At 41.1% G+C, this 16,938-nt stretch overlaps 1 pseudogene; it reads right to left on the bottom strand.

Annotated features, from left to right (window-relative positions):
* Positions 1-14,423: 14,423 nt before the first annotated feature.
* The window catches only part of LOC137625912 (uncharacterized), a 30,877-nt pseudogene continuing 28,362 nt past the window's right edge, over positions 14,424-16,938 (bottom strand).

The raw sequence follows: 16,938 nt of genomic DNA, 5'->3' as shown, positions 1-16,938 counted from the left end.
CGCAGGGAGGCAGGGTTTTTGTGCAAAAGGTCGAAACCTGCTATGTACAAATGAACGAACGGGAACAACTACAACCGGCAAGTAGAATGAGGAAAAAGAAAATGAAAAACACTGCTAATGTTAGCTTGTTACGCTAACATTTCGTCTACATCACACATTGGCAGTTCTGGTTACCGTATTTTTTCATGAGACATAGCCTTTGCAACGGCGCCTCCAAAGATTATCCAGTTATACTGTTTTGTCTTTTCCTCCGTTTACTATAAATCCAAGAAGGTAATATATAGAGAAGAAAAGGCTTGTTTTACGTTTATATATCGTTTCCCCAGTATGTTTTCCCCACCCAAAACCCCGAGTTCCAACTGGGGGTCCCCCATTATCGTACAATATAGATATATATATAAATTTCTGAAACTATTAATTTACAACGGGAACGAGTGTCATTTTCAAAGAGAGCGTAATTTTTTCTATAAGAAAAAGTAGTTTTTTTCCTAGGTTACATTGCCCTGTAATACAGTAAAATAATACCGAAATCAGAAAATAAAATAACCGGCCCATGATGACCAAGGGAAAGTTATTCATCCCACCATCCTCTGCCACATCAAGGTGGGATGGGAAAAACTATTTCTTACATATCTAGTACTGTATAAGAATGGTGCTCTTAAATTTACCTGCTAGGATCAATGTCAGATCCAGCTTGAAGAGGTACCAAAGCCTATCACCAAATACAGGAAATGAAAGAGGAAACAGAAGAGCTGGTCATTTTACATTTCTTCTTGTGATCCAGAAAAGGTAACCAGTACCTGTGTACCCATCCCGAATAAAACTAAATACTCCATACCCAGCCATGTTCTGGCAAGCTGCTCAATGCATGACAAATATTCCCCTAATAGTAGTAACAGGAGAGGGGGAATGCGGACATTAGTTTCCCCTTTACCTCCCTGACCTGCCCGGTTGGAGGCCTCGAATCACTGTGCACATATGGATCCCTTAAAGAGGATGAGGTCCAGATTGAAGACAGAGAAGTTTGCATAGCATTCTTGTAGAGCTGGGCCTCCTATCCTAACCCTGCAGGCATGATGACACCCAAAGCTTTGGTTACAGAAACTTTAAAGAGTCATAGCCATTGAAAGAAACTCTGTGATGGATAAGAGAGTCCCGCAATGCATTACTCCCTTCCCTGGACCGTTATTTTGAGTTAGGAAACCAAAGCAGCCCTCCTCTTCAAAACCCAGTTAGCCTACTGGTATACAGAGTAATGTGCAATTCACGTCACTGCCTTCCCAATCAACAGCATGATGCTTGGGTACTTCTCCTCTCCAAAGAGTCGGGGATAAAAAAACCCTGCCTTTGCAAAGTGCATCTTGTATTAGACCACTATATAGCTAGGAGCCAGCTTGGATGGTGGCCATAGCAGAAGATCAGGTATATCAACTCAAAAGGCTGAGAAGGTCATGCCTTAAATCAACTGAAATAAAATGAAATCTCACCACTTACTATCATCATTAGCCATTGATAGTCCACTACTTCCACAAAAATTCTCATCCACAGACTAAGTTGATTAAATTCATTCAGAAAATTTTCTTCAGAGGCTCAAGTATTCCATTTAAGGTTACATAATATTATGATACAATTTTATTCTAGTTTTCAAATACTAGAAAACAGCCTGCTCTCTCTCTCTCAATTAAGGTTATCATTCCTTATAATTGCATGTACTGTACTTACATTTAGGTATCTCAATCAGAGTCTGGAAGTAGATGGCAGATTGCTGATCAATATCTATAAGAGAATTATCTTTCCGGGATGCAATTTCCCTAGTACAGTATTAGACTGTAATCAAAGGAAACCCTGCACCTTGCATATCAATACCAGTGAGTTTGATAGTGGCCTGAGCAACTAGAGTAGTTGTTAGTGGTATCATAAGAACGTCTAGGTAAGAAGATTCTCCTAGTTAAAATAGGAGCCCTACAAATAAAAAGAAGTTTCCAAAGGCCTATCTCGCAGGAGGCATTGGGGATGTGTACGAGTATATGCAAAACATACTTGGTTACACAAGGGAAGTGGTTATTACCGGCAGAGGTTGAAGCCAGCTTTGCAAAGGTACCCATAGTGCTGTTCCTCAAAGGAGGGGAAGATGATGAAAGTAAAAAAAACCCGGCATACTTTCATTCATCCCAGGCTTACCCCAGGTAGCCAATGCCTTCAACCTTCTGCTACTTTTCCAACAAGGAGCCCAAGGTGTATTAAACCACTCATTGTGTCACCACCATAGGAGTGGTAGAGAAAACGTATCGGGTCTTCTGTAGGTCACGTCTTGTGGGTAGGGAGAAGTGAAGATTAGACATGTATCAACCCTACCAATGACACGGTTTGTGTAACAAAGGAGCTGCTCGAGAGTGCTATGGACCACAGGAGTGATAGAGAAAAGGTATCAGGTCTTCTGTGGATCATGTCTTGTAGGTAGGGTGAGGTGAAGAACACACATTTTCACCCTACCAATGGCACGGTTTGTGCTTGACATTATGGACGGATTCTGTCCTAAAACGTACAGTGCTCTGGGTCATCTCTATGAGGAGAAGAGGGATTCTGAGACTGGTACTGTATAGGACCAGAGTCCCCGTCACAGACGAGATCCTTACAACCTCCTTTGACCTTCCTAGGGTTACCGAGGTGTGCTGAACCTAAGAAGTGAACTCCTTCATTGTTTTCCTGAGGTGTGGCCTCAATATAATCACTGGCATGAAAAAAAAACAATGACAAGTATCTGACTCAGTATCTAGGTATCCACCATCCTAGAGGTGTGTCCTCAAGTAATTACCTGTGTTACAGCCTTGAATACCAAGCGGCAGGTTCCCAGTTGGAGGGCTTGAACCTGAGGTTCAAGCTGCCAGGAACAAAATAGGATGTTACTTGGTTTCTCGCCATAAGCGAAAGACGTTAAGGGAGACCCATAGGATACGTCTCTCTTTTGGTTGAGTGCCACACTGGTTGAGACCTGTCTTCAGGATCAGGGGAAGATTTGCAGTTTAGAGCTACCCGTCCAGTAGAAGGTTGTATTATCCCACTACGGGTAATCGACTCAAACTCTAAGGAGAGCAACAATTAGAGATGCTCGATGGAAGAGCAAAGGTTCTCCGTTGCCTAAGTCGAAGAGTGTGATTTCCTTGGTTGGCAATTTATTAGTGCATGACAAGAATAGCACTCTTGAGAAGAGGAAAGAAATAGACTTCACTCGAATCTCACCACGGAGTATCTAGTCGTTAAGAATGTCCGTAATGGGATCTCGAGTCGTAGATGTGCCACTGTGTGTGACCTGTCTTTTCGGCAAGACGAGTCTTGCCAATGAGGCTAGACCTTGCTCTAGTTGAGTCCTTTAATGAGACAAGTCTGACTATAAGTCTGCATAGCAGTGGAAGGAAGCCATCAATTCCTTTCTCAGAGAAAATTGCTCGTAAAAGGGAATTGAACAGGAGACAGCAGTCCTTCTCCTGCAAATGAGGATCAATGCTTGACATTGATATTCACTCTGCTTCTCAACGGAAGACCTCTAGACAGAGGCTGTAGGAGGAATACTCCTGCATAGGTATTAGGTTAGCTAGGGCACCAGCCTCCCAATGAGATACTAATGCTAGAGTGTTATGGGATCCTTTGACTGGTCAGACAGTACTACATTGGATCCTTCTCTCTGGTTACGGTTCACTTTCCCTTTGCCTACATATACACCAAATAGTCTGACCTATTCTTTACAGATTCTCCTATGTCCTCATACACCTGACAACACTGAAATTACCAAAAAATTCTTCTTTACCCAAGAGGTTAACTACAAAACCAATTGTTCAGCGTCTACTTTCCTCTTGATAAGGATAGAAGAGACTCTTTAGCTATGGTAAGCAGCTCATCGAGGAGGACACGACAAAATCAAACCATTGTCCTCTAGTCTTGGGTGGTGCCATAGCCTCTGTACCATGGTCTTCCACTGTTTTTGGTTAGAGTTCTCTTGCTTGAAGGTACACTTGGGAACACTATTCTATCTAATTTTTCTTCCTCTTGTTTTGTTGAAGTTTTCATAGTTTTTATAAGAAATATTTAGTTTAATGTTGTTACTGTTATTAAAATATTTAATTTTTTCTGGTTTTCTTTCTTCACTGGGCTAGTTTCCCCATTGGGGCCCCTGGGCATAATTATAGCATCCTACTTTTCCTACTAGGGTTGTAGTTTAGCAATTAATAATAATAATAATAATAATAGGGGTTGGATTCCATAAAATTCAAACCCGTGGACAGGATATCCCAAAGAAGAGACCACGTAGGAGTAGGAAATGTCCTCCTTCGAACAGGACACCTAAAAATCACTGTCATCCCCCCACCCCCCTGGCACTTTCCCAAAGGAATATAGTGCCTACTTGGGGATAGAGACGGTATAATTTATGCTCTGATCGTAGTCCTAAGGACATATGGTTCTGAATGTGCCCCCCCCCCACTGTTTCTTTGATGCCTCTATAGGAAGCGTCAAATCCAGGACGAGATCATCTACTCCTTGGGAGAGATTCTCGTCAGGCAGTCTTTTAACTAGGCCTGTTATTTGCGCAGGTCTTGAAAAGAACCAAGGGAAGGACGATCCCTAGTGGCAAAGAACCTGAGACCAGGCCAGTTCTTTAGAGGTCGCACTCGACGGGGACCAATGCGGTCTTGCCGAACCTGCGGAAGTTTCTACAGGATATGACCTTTGTGTCATTCCTTTGATTACTCGAATTATAGATCGAGGTAAACAGAAGATGTCTCACAGGAGTAAGAGACTTTACAATCAGTTAGTAGACAGAGATCTTCATGACGAGGGCCGATCCTATATAGGAGGCTAACTGGTTGATCGCAAAACCTTCCCTCACATGACAAGGTTTGAAGATTAAGCTTGTATTATGAGGAGAGACTTAAAGTAAAGACTTCTAACCAACAAAGCCGGGCATCCCCCATCTTTCTATGAGAATGGATTTCCAATCATGAGAAAGAGGGTTAGAGACTGCTTACCATTTCCTACAGGAAATATAAGATACAAGATAGTATCCTTGTAGCTAGAGTCTGGACTTTCTTTCCTTGACGAAAAGATGTGAGGAGAATATTTTGAGCTCGTGAGAGTGGTTCTCTTATGCGAAAGGTAATATATTTCCAACCACTCCGACATAAGGGGGAGCTCTGGATACGGGAGAAAGTTATCGTCCGACTTCATGAACAAGTCAGTTTCATGAAGCATAGACAAAATATGTTTACCCAGAACAACGGAAGCAGATGGAGGTTGAATGTGTTTCCACTCGGGTCCGAGGGCATAAGGGCCAACGGAGGTGTTGAGAACACAGATTTCCAATATCCTCTGTTATTTTTGTCGGTCACCCATCTACGGCTGACTCGAATCGTAGCAAGTAAATTACTATGGCTGTCGATTAGACAACACTGAATTTCTTTCTCTAAGAAGGAGAGAATGGCAGTAACCTCATGAGGTTGTGTCTCCCACTCAGAGGGGAGAAACAGATTCAAAGAATCTGCATCCCCTATCACTTCCGAGATCCAAGTTTCTTCAGGAGACTGTCTAATTAGCATAGTTCCTATTCAAGCATAATTGGCTCGTGGGCAGCCCCATCATGCACAGTACAACAAGGGAGAAGGTAACAACCGAAGTAGCCACCTGGTTCCCAAGGCAATTTGTTTGCAAACTTTCCTGTGGTATGAAAGAAGTGTAAATGAAAAAACATGTACGTTTAAGGGGGAGACGAATTCCCGTAGGTGTGCCGGATTCAAAGCATAAACTTGGCCACCTTGAAGCGGATCCCTCTGATTACGCCAACGGCAAGAAAGTTTAGGGAACCCAAGAAACCCTGTTTGTGATGCACATACAAGCGAATTATCCCTGTCACCTAATGAACGGAGTAATCTTAGGTTCCCAGAAGGAAAAAAACCATAAGCAGGGTCTAATTAAGTACAGTAGTGTAAACCCAAGATTGATTTGACACTATCTATGCTGTCTAGAAGAGAGTGCTCTCTAGAGCAGCTCCCTCTCAGGAAGATGCTGGTGAACTAGAAGCCTAGAATGGAGCAGGCTTACGGTGATCAGTAGACTGACTAGTGAACGTCGGGCAGCAAAATGGCCAGCAAGTGAAAACGACACGCTACCGCCGTGTAGGAAAATGAAAGACTTGCTGTTGAACAAAAATACAGCAAACGGTGCGATTGATAAGCAACCGTGATAGTCTACCCATCGAAAAACTGTGATTGGTAGCTGACAAATTGGAAATCTGGATAATAAAAAATCTACCAAATTGGTCAGGATTGTTTCACTCGAGACTGTGCTCATGATCATGACAGCCTCATTCTAGGTCTTGAAATGCCTCGTTCCCAAAGGTTGAAGAATGACTAGGGTCGCAATCGAGGTCACTAGTGTCTCGCTCGCAATCATTACTGTGTAACCCACGATCATGAGCTTGAGTGCTAACTTGAGTGTCTGGTTCACGATCACAAGCGTCTAGCTCGTGATCATGACCATAAAGCGCTCGTGATCGAGACCACGAGCATTGTGAGCTCGCATCCGTGAGTGTATAACTCAGGATCTTGAGTGTGAGCGCAAACATGCGCAAAAGTTGTGTAAAGACTCTTCCTCAGAAGGAGAACATCTTACACTTGGAGGCAAATCTCCGAGCAGCACTCTGTTTCCTTACAACGAGTTCTATCTCAAAGGAAGGTTAACATAAGTGTTGCTAAGGAAGAAAGCCAAGGCTTAATGCTGAGTTGTCCCTGAAAGGATTTCTCTAATGGGAATCCTGCTGGAGTAATCTTACGAAAGGGAAACTGAACAGGCGTTCTTCCACAAGAAGAACGTCGAGATCACGATAACCTACAATCTCTGTGGCGATCAATGATCGTCACGAAAGACGCGCCAATGGATATCTACCATTTGATTGTCACAAACGACACCCTGACCGACCAGGAAGACGAGGTGATGAGTCTCGCCGCTGCAATCATTGAACAATAAATTCTGAACTCATCATTGGATTGTCGTGAACGTCATCCTGACCGACAAGGAAGATGAGATGAGGCGTCTCACTCCTGCAATCATCGAACAAAATAAAATTCTGATCACATCATTGGAATGTCGCGAACGACATCTTGATCGCCCAAGAAGACAAGGTGATGAGTCTTGCCCCTGCGATCGTTAAGGAGAAGGAAAAACCGTAGATTCGGTAATAGTCGAGCAAGCCGTTGGTTGACAATCATCCTTAATCTCGCAATCCTCAACAGGCGGAAGCTGCATACGCACTGAAACATTGCCTGTATGGAGAAAGAGAAAAATTGCGGAATGATAGGAGACGACGAGATCGGCAAGGAGAGATGACTCGTCATCAGCAGAAGTCGAAGGAAGGACGAACGGGAGTAGATCTAATTGACAGCTAAGACATTAGCTGCAGCCACAGCCACCGACTTCGCACCCGATGTCGTCATGAAGCAATGCGGGAAAAATAAAATGTTATTTTCATTATAAAATAAATTTTTGAACATACTTACCTGGTAGTTATATATATAGCTTACGTCTGACGTCACGGCAGAAATTTCAAAACTCCCGCCAATCGTCGATTGGATAGCCAGGTGTACCACCTGTGCACCCTAGCAAGGTACCTTGAAACCATTCCATGTTTCCTCATATCTTCCACGCCTCTAGTCTCTAGAGGGGAGGAGGGTGGGAATTTAATTATATATGACTACCATGTAAGTATGTTCAAAAATTTATTTTATAATGAAAATAACATTTTTAAACATAAGACTTACCTGGTAGTTATATATGTAGCTGATTAACACCTTTGGTGGAGGGTTAGACAGAGCCAATATAGTTGGAATTTTTTACTCGAGAGTTAATAAACAAACTTAAGGGTTCGTACCTGATAAGGAAGCTGACTTCAATGAATTCTTTCATTATGTCGGCATTCCTTATGAAATCCTCCGATCCACCCAGGGGCTGAAGACCTCAAGGAGCTGTCAAACCAATCTAAAAACCTCTATGTGACAGGACCTCTTCCAATACCCTTGTTCCGGGCGTTCTCAAGGAACAATTTGACCACCTGACTAAAATCAACGATTGTGGGAGACTGTCGCAATCTCCACAAACAACCATAAAAATATAAAAGTTCCAAGAGAAGAAAAAGGTATCAGGATTATAGGAACGTAGAGATGGATCCTTCTCCCACTACTGCACTCGCTGTTATGAATGGTCCCAGAGTATAGCAGTTCTCATAAAGAGTCTGGAAACGTTTCAAATAGTGCGAAGTGAACACAGATTTACTCCTCCAAAAGGTTGTGTCCATAACGCTCTGCCACAATCTATTCTGCTTGAAGGTCACTGAAGTTGTTACAGCACTAACTTTGTGTGTCTTGACCTTTAAAAACTTGAGACCAGTCTCACTGTAATGCGCATGAGCCTCTCTTATAAGAGTCTGATGAAGAATGAAAGGACATTCTTGACATCTGTAACGAGGGCTTCTTGATCGAGCACCAAAGAGCTTTCGACTTGTCTCGCAACTCTTTCATTCTGCCCAGATAGAACTTCAGGGCTCTTACTGGACACAGGACTCTCTCCAACTCCTCACCAACCACATCTGAAAGATTCAGAAACTCAAAAGCCTTGGGTCAAGGTTAAGAAGGGTGGTCATTCTTGGCGAGAAAGCCTAACTGCAATGAGCCGATAGCTTCGTTATCTCAAAAGCCAATGTTTTTACTAAAAGCATGAATTCATCGACTCTTTTAGCTGTCGCAAGACTAACAAAAGAGAGTTTTCATCGTGAGGTCCTTAAATAAAGAAGAATGCAAGGGCTCAAGCCTGTCGCTCATAAGGAACTTCAGGACTATATCCAGAGTCCAAGCTGGTGAATCCTGGTTTTTTCAATGTTTCAAACGATTTTAGAAGTTCCTGTAGGACTTTATCATTCAAAAGGTCCAAGATACTGAGCCTGACTACAGTTGCTAACACACTCCTGTATCCCTTGATGGAAGAGGATGAACAAATGAGCTTCCTTCGAAGGTATAACAGGAAGTCAGCAATCTGAGCAATCTGAGCTGTAGAGATACTGAAAGAGAAAACAGAGTTAACTCTGTACCATTCTCTAAAACCTCCCACTTGGATTGATGAATCCTGATGGTAGAAGTCCTTATTACCTTGTAAAAGGCCTAGCTGCCTCCTTCAAAAAATCTCTAGCTCCTGTGAGTTTTCGATAGACTGAAGGTAGCTAGAAGAAGAACTTGGAGACTTGAAAGGTACCTTTCCAAGAGAGGTTATCGGAGTAAATCCACTCTTAATGGAAGGCTTCTAGGAGAGTCTACCATCCATTCCAGTATCTCTGTGAACCATCCTCTTGAGGGCCAAAAGAAGGCCACTAGAGTCACCCGGTCCCTTCGTGTGACACAAACTTTTGTATCACCTTGTAAAAGCCATTGAACGGTGGAAAAAACGTACACTTCCAGATTGGACCAGACTAACAGGAAAGCGTCTATGTGGACTGCTTCGAGATCTGGCACTGGAGAGTAGTAAGATTCTAGTCTCTTTATCTGCGAAGTTGCGAATAGGTTTACACAAGGACGACACCAAAGTCGCCACAGATTCTTGCAGACTTCTCGATGGAGTGTCCATTCTCCAGCTGAGGCTGTCAGCCATACGTTCTACTCCCCTTGAATGAACCTTGTTTGATGGATAACATTCTTCTCCTTAGCCCAGATGAGAAGACTCCTCGCATTCCCGTAAAGGGACCTCGAGTGGGTTCCGTCTTGCTCGGCAATGAAAGGCAATTCTGTGGTGTTATCGGCATTGACCTGCACCACTTTGTTCCAAACTGACACTTCAAAGCTTTTTGAGGGCCAACTGGACTGTCAACAGTTCCTTTGTATGATGAGGAAGCTCTTCTGATCCTCTGTCCATAGTCCCAAAGCTTCCAACTGTCCAGTGTTGCTCCTACTCCGAGTCCAAGGCGTCGGGACACAACACAAGGTCTGAGTTCCTCTGTTCAAAGAGGTGACCTTCTGGAAGTTTGACCGGATCGTTCCAACACTGAAGGCAACTTCTTATGGCATCCGAAAAGGGATGCATACCGACTCTAGATCCTCTCCTTGTCCCAAAATGATAGAGGTTGAATTGGAGAGGACAAAGATAAATCACACAAGGACAATAGCTTCTAGCTTCTGACTGGCCGGGAAACGAACCCTGGTGCAGGAAAACTAGGATGAACAGTGACATAATGTTCACAAAGAAAGATTCAGCCTTCCCAGGGAAACACCCTGTCCCAACGAGGAGAGGGTTCCCAACATATTCATCCACTACTTGCAGAACACTTCTGTGTCTTTAGAAAAGATTGCAGTTTCAAGATGGCTTGCTCCGTTCTAAGGGGAGACGTAAAAGTCCGCCAAAACTCGACTCTGAATCACCATCCTAAATAAAGTATCTTTGTGGTGGTGTCAGGAGAGACTCGTCTTGTTGACAAGAAGAACCAATTCTTCTGATAGGTTCAACGTTATCTGAAGATCCTTCATGTAGATCGTAAGAATGAGCTCTGAGAAGCTAATCGTCCAGATACAGGGAGGCTCTGATGTCTCGAGTGCAGTATTCTGCTACATTTAGCACAAGGTACGTGAACATTAGAGGGGCGGAGCTGAGACCAAAACACACGGCCCAAAACTCACACACTTCGTCCTTGAAAACAAACCTCAGATAAAGTTTGATTGCATAGCCTGCCTCTTAGACTCCTCTCTGGATCTGGGAGAGAGATCTATTGGAGCTAAAACTAAAAGAGGTTTCCCTATATAAGGAAATTGTAATCCTCCTTCAGAAGATGTACTGACCAAAGGTTTGCCCCCCTCTTCTCCCAAGGTTGACAGAAGTTGTGTAGTCTGGCTCTACTGCCTGAAGGCGAAAGTAATCAGATTCTGCTTTGCCCTGTCCTCGGGTCTGGAGCTACCCTGCTGGGAGTCTTCCCTCGAAAGGTCTGAGAAAACTTCGGAAAAGGAGTTTCTTCCTTTGGTTTGCGTCTAGAGACGGAAGATGATAAAACCTTTCATGCAGTTTCTGAAACCAAATCTTAGTTGGCCTTTGGGTAACGCAGAAGAAAACTCTCTGATCAACTCTACTAAAACAGAGAGGAAGACAGAGATGTAAAATGCACTTCAATTTCTGAAAGGTAGTAACCCCAAGCGACAGAAACGAACACCTCTGAGCTCTTTCTAAAGGATCACTGCTTGAGAAAGGTGCTGCCAACTCATTAGATCAGTCTCGTAAAGCATAATCCATACAGGACATGAGGTGGATGATACCCAAGCTGGGAAATGTTGGAGCAAATGTTTTATGTTGACCAGACTGACAGGAGTCTTTTTATAGTTCATATATGACATATCTGTTTTGTCGTTGTCACTGTTTTAGAATGATTTATTGTTAATTTATTCTCATCATTTATTTTTTTCCTTATTTCCTTTCCTCACTGGGCTATTTTTTCCTATTGGAGTCCTTGGGCTTATAGCATCTTACTTTTCCAGCTGGGGTTGTAGCCTGGCTAGTAATAATAATAAAAATAATCTCATACCTGATACAAGATCTAGAGGCCAGTCTATTCGGAGGAAAAAAGAAAGCTGCCTTTCCTTGGTCCTTCTGAGACTCCGTCCAGTCTCTCATCATCCTTAAAGCTCCATTGATGACCTGGTTAGAACTCTCTTGGTAAAAAAGAGACTTCTTCGACACCTTCCCAAGTGTAAATTCAGAGGGTGGCGAACATGGAGCAACAGGCAGAAAATAATCTGGAAACTCATCATTAAAAACTTTCATGAGTTTCTTAATCAACTGAAGGACGAAAGGACTTGGGATATTCTCCTTCTGATAATCTCAAATACAGTAATTCAACAGGAGAAAAATGATCGTCAATGTCTTCCTCTGACAAAGATCTAACAGAAATAGTGACGTTGTATTTATCAGGATACTGTACATCTCTTTGAGGTCCGGACTTCTGGCGTCAAGGGAACCCAGATCACCGCTAGACGCTCAATAAAAATGTCTGTGATCAAAGATATCGGAACTAAGGCGTCCTTGATCTCGACATTCGATTCGACTAGTGTCATCACGAAGTTCGAGGTTCTCATGTTCAATGTCATGCCTCATGCTAGATCTTTGATGTCAAGCGTCCTGAAAGACGTGGCACTGAGCGTCCTGTAAGGTGTGGCGCCGAGCGTCCTGTAAGACGTGGCGCCGAATGGCCAACAGAGCGAGCGTCCTGGAAGATGAGGCGCCGAGCATCCTGAAGATATGGCGCTGAGCGTCCTGAAAGACGTGGCGTCTAGCGTCCTGAAAGACTTGGCGCCGAGCGTTCTAGCAAAATGATCTTCATTACGGCGCTCGGCTTAATGTCTTCCGTTCAGAGGGTTCTCATGGCCGACTGGCGCTCTGGGACAAAAACCGTGTCTATGTAGGTTCATAAGCATTGCTAACATCAGCAAATATCTAAGACTTATAGTATTGCTATTATCAGCATATGTAATGCAATACAAGACTAACAGCAGTGTTAGTAGCTTGACGTCCAACGCTTTGACTTTCCCATGGCAAGGGCGAGCGTTCTGGGAACGTCAACAGGAACGCTCGAGGAGAAGTCTGCTCGGGAGCTTACGCCTCTCGTTTCCTTTCGCCGATCGACATTCCTTCTCCCAGGGATTGGGGAGCTTGGAAGAGGTCTAAGGCTAGGGTAACGACGGGTCTGAGCATACGCATCCTCCACTGTGCTGAATCAATTCACTGCACTAATTCAGCACTGAAACTTGCACTTTTAAACTCTTCAACAAAAGACCATAATTAGTCCTACCCATTGTGAGAGATCTTACACTTCTGCCAAGGGCTTGAATGAGAATGCAATATCGTCTCTAGTTCTTGCTATATAAATTGTAACAAAATATTTGTAATAAAATATTAAACTGATATTTTCATTGTAAAATAAAAGTTTGAACACACCCACCTGGTAGTTATATATAACTATCGCTAAAGTTAAATGTTATAAATACTTACCCAGTAGTTACATGTAACTACCGGGAAAGCTGTATGTTATATGATTAAGATGAACAGTTATAGGAATATAAAAATATATGTAACCAACCCTTATTTACAATAAAATATATGAATAAACGACTAATACTAGAATTCCCAATATCAAAAAGAAAATAAACGATACCAAGACTTGATGGGCCTACATCGATTGTCATGAGAACTACGTAGCGTAAAATTAACAATACACTAGTTCTATTTAATCTTTAAAAATAGATCGATGATTTAAAGAACGAATACTAAAAAGACAAATATTTTCTTAAAAATAATACAATCTTTTTACACTAAAAGTTAAATACTTATTATAAGATAGAATTCCTTTTCATTCTTTACAAGAAAAAGCAAATAAAAGAATTTGGCAAGACATCCTACGCAGTACTATATAGATTACGTCACACGATTGTGACGTCATAGAGTTGGCGGAACGTATCTCCGCCATCATGTTTATAAAAAGTAGGTTCATTAGTTTTACAGTAGGGGGGAAAAACTCCCAATCCTACCTCTTTTATATGAACATAGTTAAAACACTAACACTCTGTAAAAATAAAACTCAACCAGCGAAGGTTAAAAGTAAATTGTACATCACCAAGATAACTGTAATATACAGGTTACAGCGAGTGAAAAATCCACCATGTTGCTGCAAGCGGCGGCAGAGAAGATATGAGGAAACATGGAATGGTTTCAAGGTACCTCGCTAGGGTGCACAGGTGGTACACCTGGCTATCCAATCAGCGATTGCCGCGAATTTTGAAATTTCTGCCGTGACGTCAGAGACGTAAGCTATATATATAACTACCAGGTAAGTCTTATGTCTAAAATTGAGGATCAAAAGTTCCTCCCCTCCGAGGGGGAAAAAATAAACCCACCCCGCGAATTGGAAAGAAACCCCAAGAGGAATCATCAAAGCAGAGGAATCCTTCCGATAACTCTGCAGCACGAACATCGACATCTGGAACCCCCACATTACTCTGCAATGGTGCTTCGCATAGAAACACAAGTCACATCTGTAAAGAAAAGAATGACAGTAAAGCTTAAGCGGTAAATGGCTAAACCTTGAACAGAGAGAGGAGACTTCTCCTTTCTACCACCCTAAAGTAAAAAGTGACGTGGTTCATTGAACCGTGAGTAAATATAGGTGGCTGGTAGCCCCAAACCATCCCCCTACCTACCCACTGTTAGTGGTTAGGTAAGGTTGCCACCTCACACTTAAAATTTAATGGCTGCCTTCCAGCTGCACTAGAAGTAATATCCACATAAATAGTAGAAGTTTTGTTAATATGGGAACAATTATAATTCAACATCTAATTGCTTGTGATAAAGACAAAAAGATAGAAAATTTAGAACCTTAACAAAGGTAAGACATTTCTTTTATTGAGCATGCATTTTACAAAAAGGAAAAGCTCTTATCCAATAAAATGTGATATATATTATTTTATGACTTTTTCTTGAAATAGCACAAACAAAAATAAAAAAGCATAGTTGAAAAAAAAATTGTAATATCATACCACAATTCATTTCGTCTCCATTGAGACAATTAGCTATTACATCACAGACATACTGTCTTTCAATGCACTCATTGTCTCTATACTGCTAAAAGAAGTTTTTATTATATCACTCAAACAAAAATCTCAATCAATGGTGACAGCTAAAACAGTCCACAAAACTAAAGAACCAATTTTTCTTTTACCTTGAAATTATCAAAACAGTTATTTTCAATACAATGTAATTCATCCGATCCATCAGAACAATCTGGAATGGAGTTGCATTGAACAGTGTAAGGGATCCTGGAACCCATTGCACTGGTGCCATTTGCACATTCAAACATTTCTGTAAACAAAATGGCTTTCAATAAAGTAACCCATAACTGGTAAAGTAAAATTCTCTAAGAAAATGAGAATTCAATGAATTGGACATATAAAAACAAAAACTTTAATCTAATATATAGCATATGCTGACGAATAATGTCCATGTGAATAGGATAAACAAAGTGTAAACATAATGTAAACAAATTACAGACGATAACCAAACACTTAATTACTGTATATTACAGACAATGTTGACTAACCTTCCATACAATTAACTTTTAGCTGAGGAGACATTGAAGACAGAGGGGTTGTCAAAGTTTCTTCATAAAAATCACTAGTGCGGTTTTCTTCAGCCCCATTTGCTTTGGTTGACATTTCATGAGAACTAGTATTGCCTGAATCAGCTATAATTCCAATCATTCCTAAATCAGAGCTAGTATCAAGAATGGTATCAATGCTTATTGACAAACCATCATTATTATTATCATGAATTCTACTTTCAATAGAATGAGGGCTTATGGCCTTTGTGTCATCGGAAATGTTTTTTTGTGCCCCTCCTTCAGAAATTTTTGGATTATTTTGTTCATCATTAATTTTCTGCTGAGTTGTACTGGTTAAGGTTGTCTCAACTGATGAGGAAGACTTATCTTCCAATACAGTCAATTCTTTCATATCTAACTTTTTGTACCTTAGGCACTTTGGAAACATCTATTGCTGGATCTCCTGATGTAGCTATTACAGTAGATTGTGAGTAGTAGTTGTCGAAGTTGTGACCGTCAGGAGACTGGCTAGATATATTGGTCTGGGCTGTGAACACATTTGCATCAAGATGAGAATTTTCTTGTAGTGTATGGTTAAAAGTGTTTTCTATTCCTTCATTATCATGAAATAAAATACCATCAGTTACTATGGAAGAACTGTTATCAATAGTCTGGAGGGACTTCAAAAGAACTCTTATTTACTCTAAACATATCCATTGTTTGCAAACGTGCATCACCTGGAGAGCCTCCTGGTCTAAGATCTGAGAAATCTGTGAGAGGGAAACTCCCATGAAGAATTTGTGAATACCTTTAGAAGTGGTTGCTCTGCAACAAGAGTACCATTAATCGTAAATGGAGGTAGGTACATGATGAGTTTCATCGTGCAATGTCGTTTCATTGGTGACCTTAAAATCTGCATCTGGAGTAAATATGGTTGCATTATGTTTTGTGGCATTCATACTACCAGTAGTATCATTGGATGTTTCTGTAAGAGGGACAGTTGTATTTTGCCCTGGATCATCACCAGTAGTTGCATTGATCAATGTTCCATTAAACCCGTCATTTTCTGATACAACAGTAGTGTTACCAACTTCCTCTTTAGAATGAGCAGTTATGGCAGTTGAAGTAGCATTTTCCACCTTTTCAGAATCATCAGCGCTAGCTTCCTTATCTTTGTTCGGTGCGATTTCTGTTTTGATCTGAATAAGTATGGCATCATTTCGAGAGACATCAAAGAAAGTTCCCTTGAATTTTACTTCTTTCTTTTCCTCGTCTGTTTTAAATAAAAAAAAAAATCATTACATTAGGCCATAATTAACATGAGCAAAAATTAAACTTATCAATGATATAAGGAAAATATTAGCAAAATAGTACCAATTTAACAAATATTCATTAAAACCTGTACTGTACACATAAAACTGTTCAAAAGAGGAATGAAAGCTTTACAATATTTTCTTTTAAAAGCCTTAATTCAGTGGAAATAAATGATGGAAACTTGTAAAAAGTTCAACAAAGATAACTAAAAACCAGCAGGATATTACGTGCAAGAAGTTTGCCTTATAGAGAATTTAAAATAGGAGCAAATTTATATTAAATAAAGTAAGAGCTAAAACAAAGTTTGAGCATTAGGATGGTAGTTGGAAGTTTTAAATTGGTTGCCTTCTTTGAGATAACTTGAAATAGTGAACTCAAATAGTGAACTCTTTCTTAAAGAAGTATAAGTACAAAATTTAATAAAGCAAAATTGAGATAATTTTCTTTATAAAAAATAAAATATTAAC

The sequence above is a fragment of the Palaemon carinicauda genome, chromosome 33 (genome assembly GCF_036898095.1).
Source record: "Palaemon carinicauda isolate YSFRI2023 chromosome 33, ASM3689809v2, whole genome shotgun sequence".
In the NCBI taxonomy this organism is placed as follows: domain Eukaryota; kingdom Metazoa; phylum Arthropoda; class Malacostraca; order Decapoda; family Palaemonidae; genus Palaemon; species Palaemon carinicauda.
This window is presented reverse-complemented; position numbering and strand designations above follow the sequence as displayed.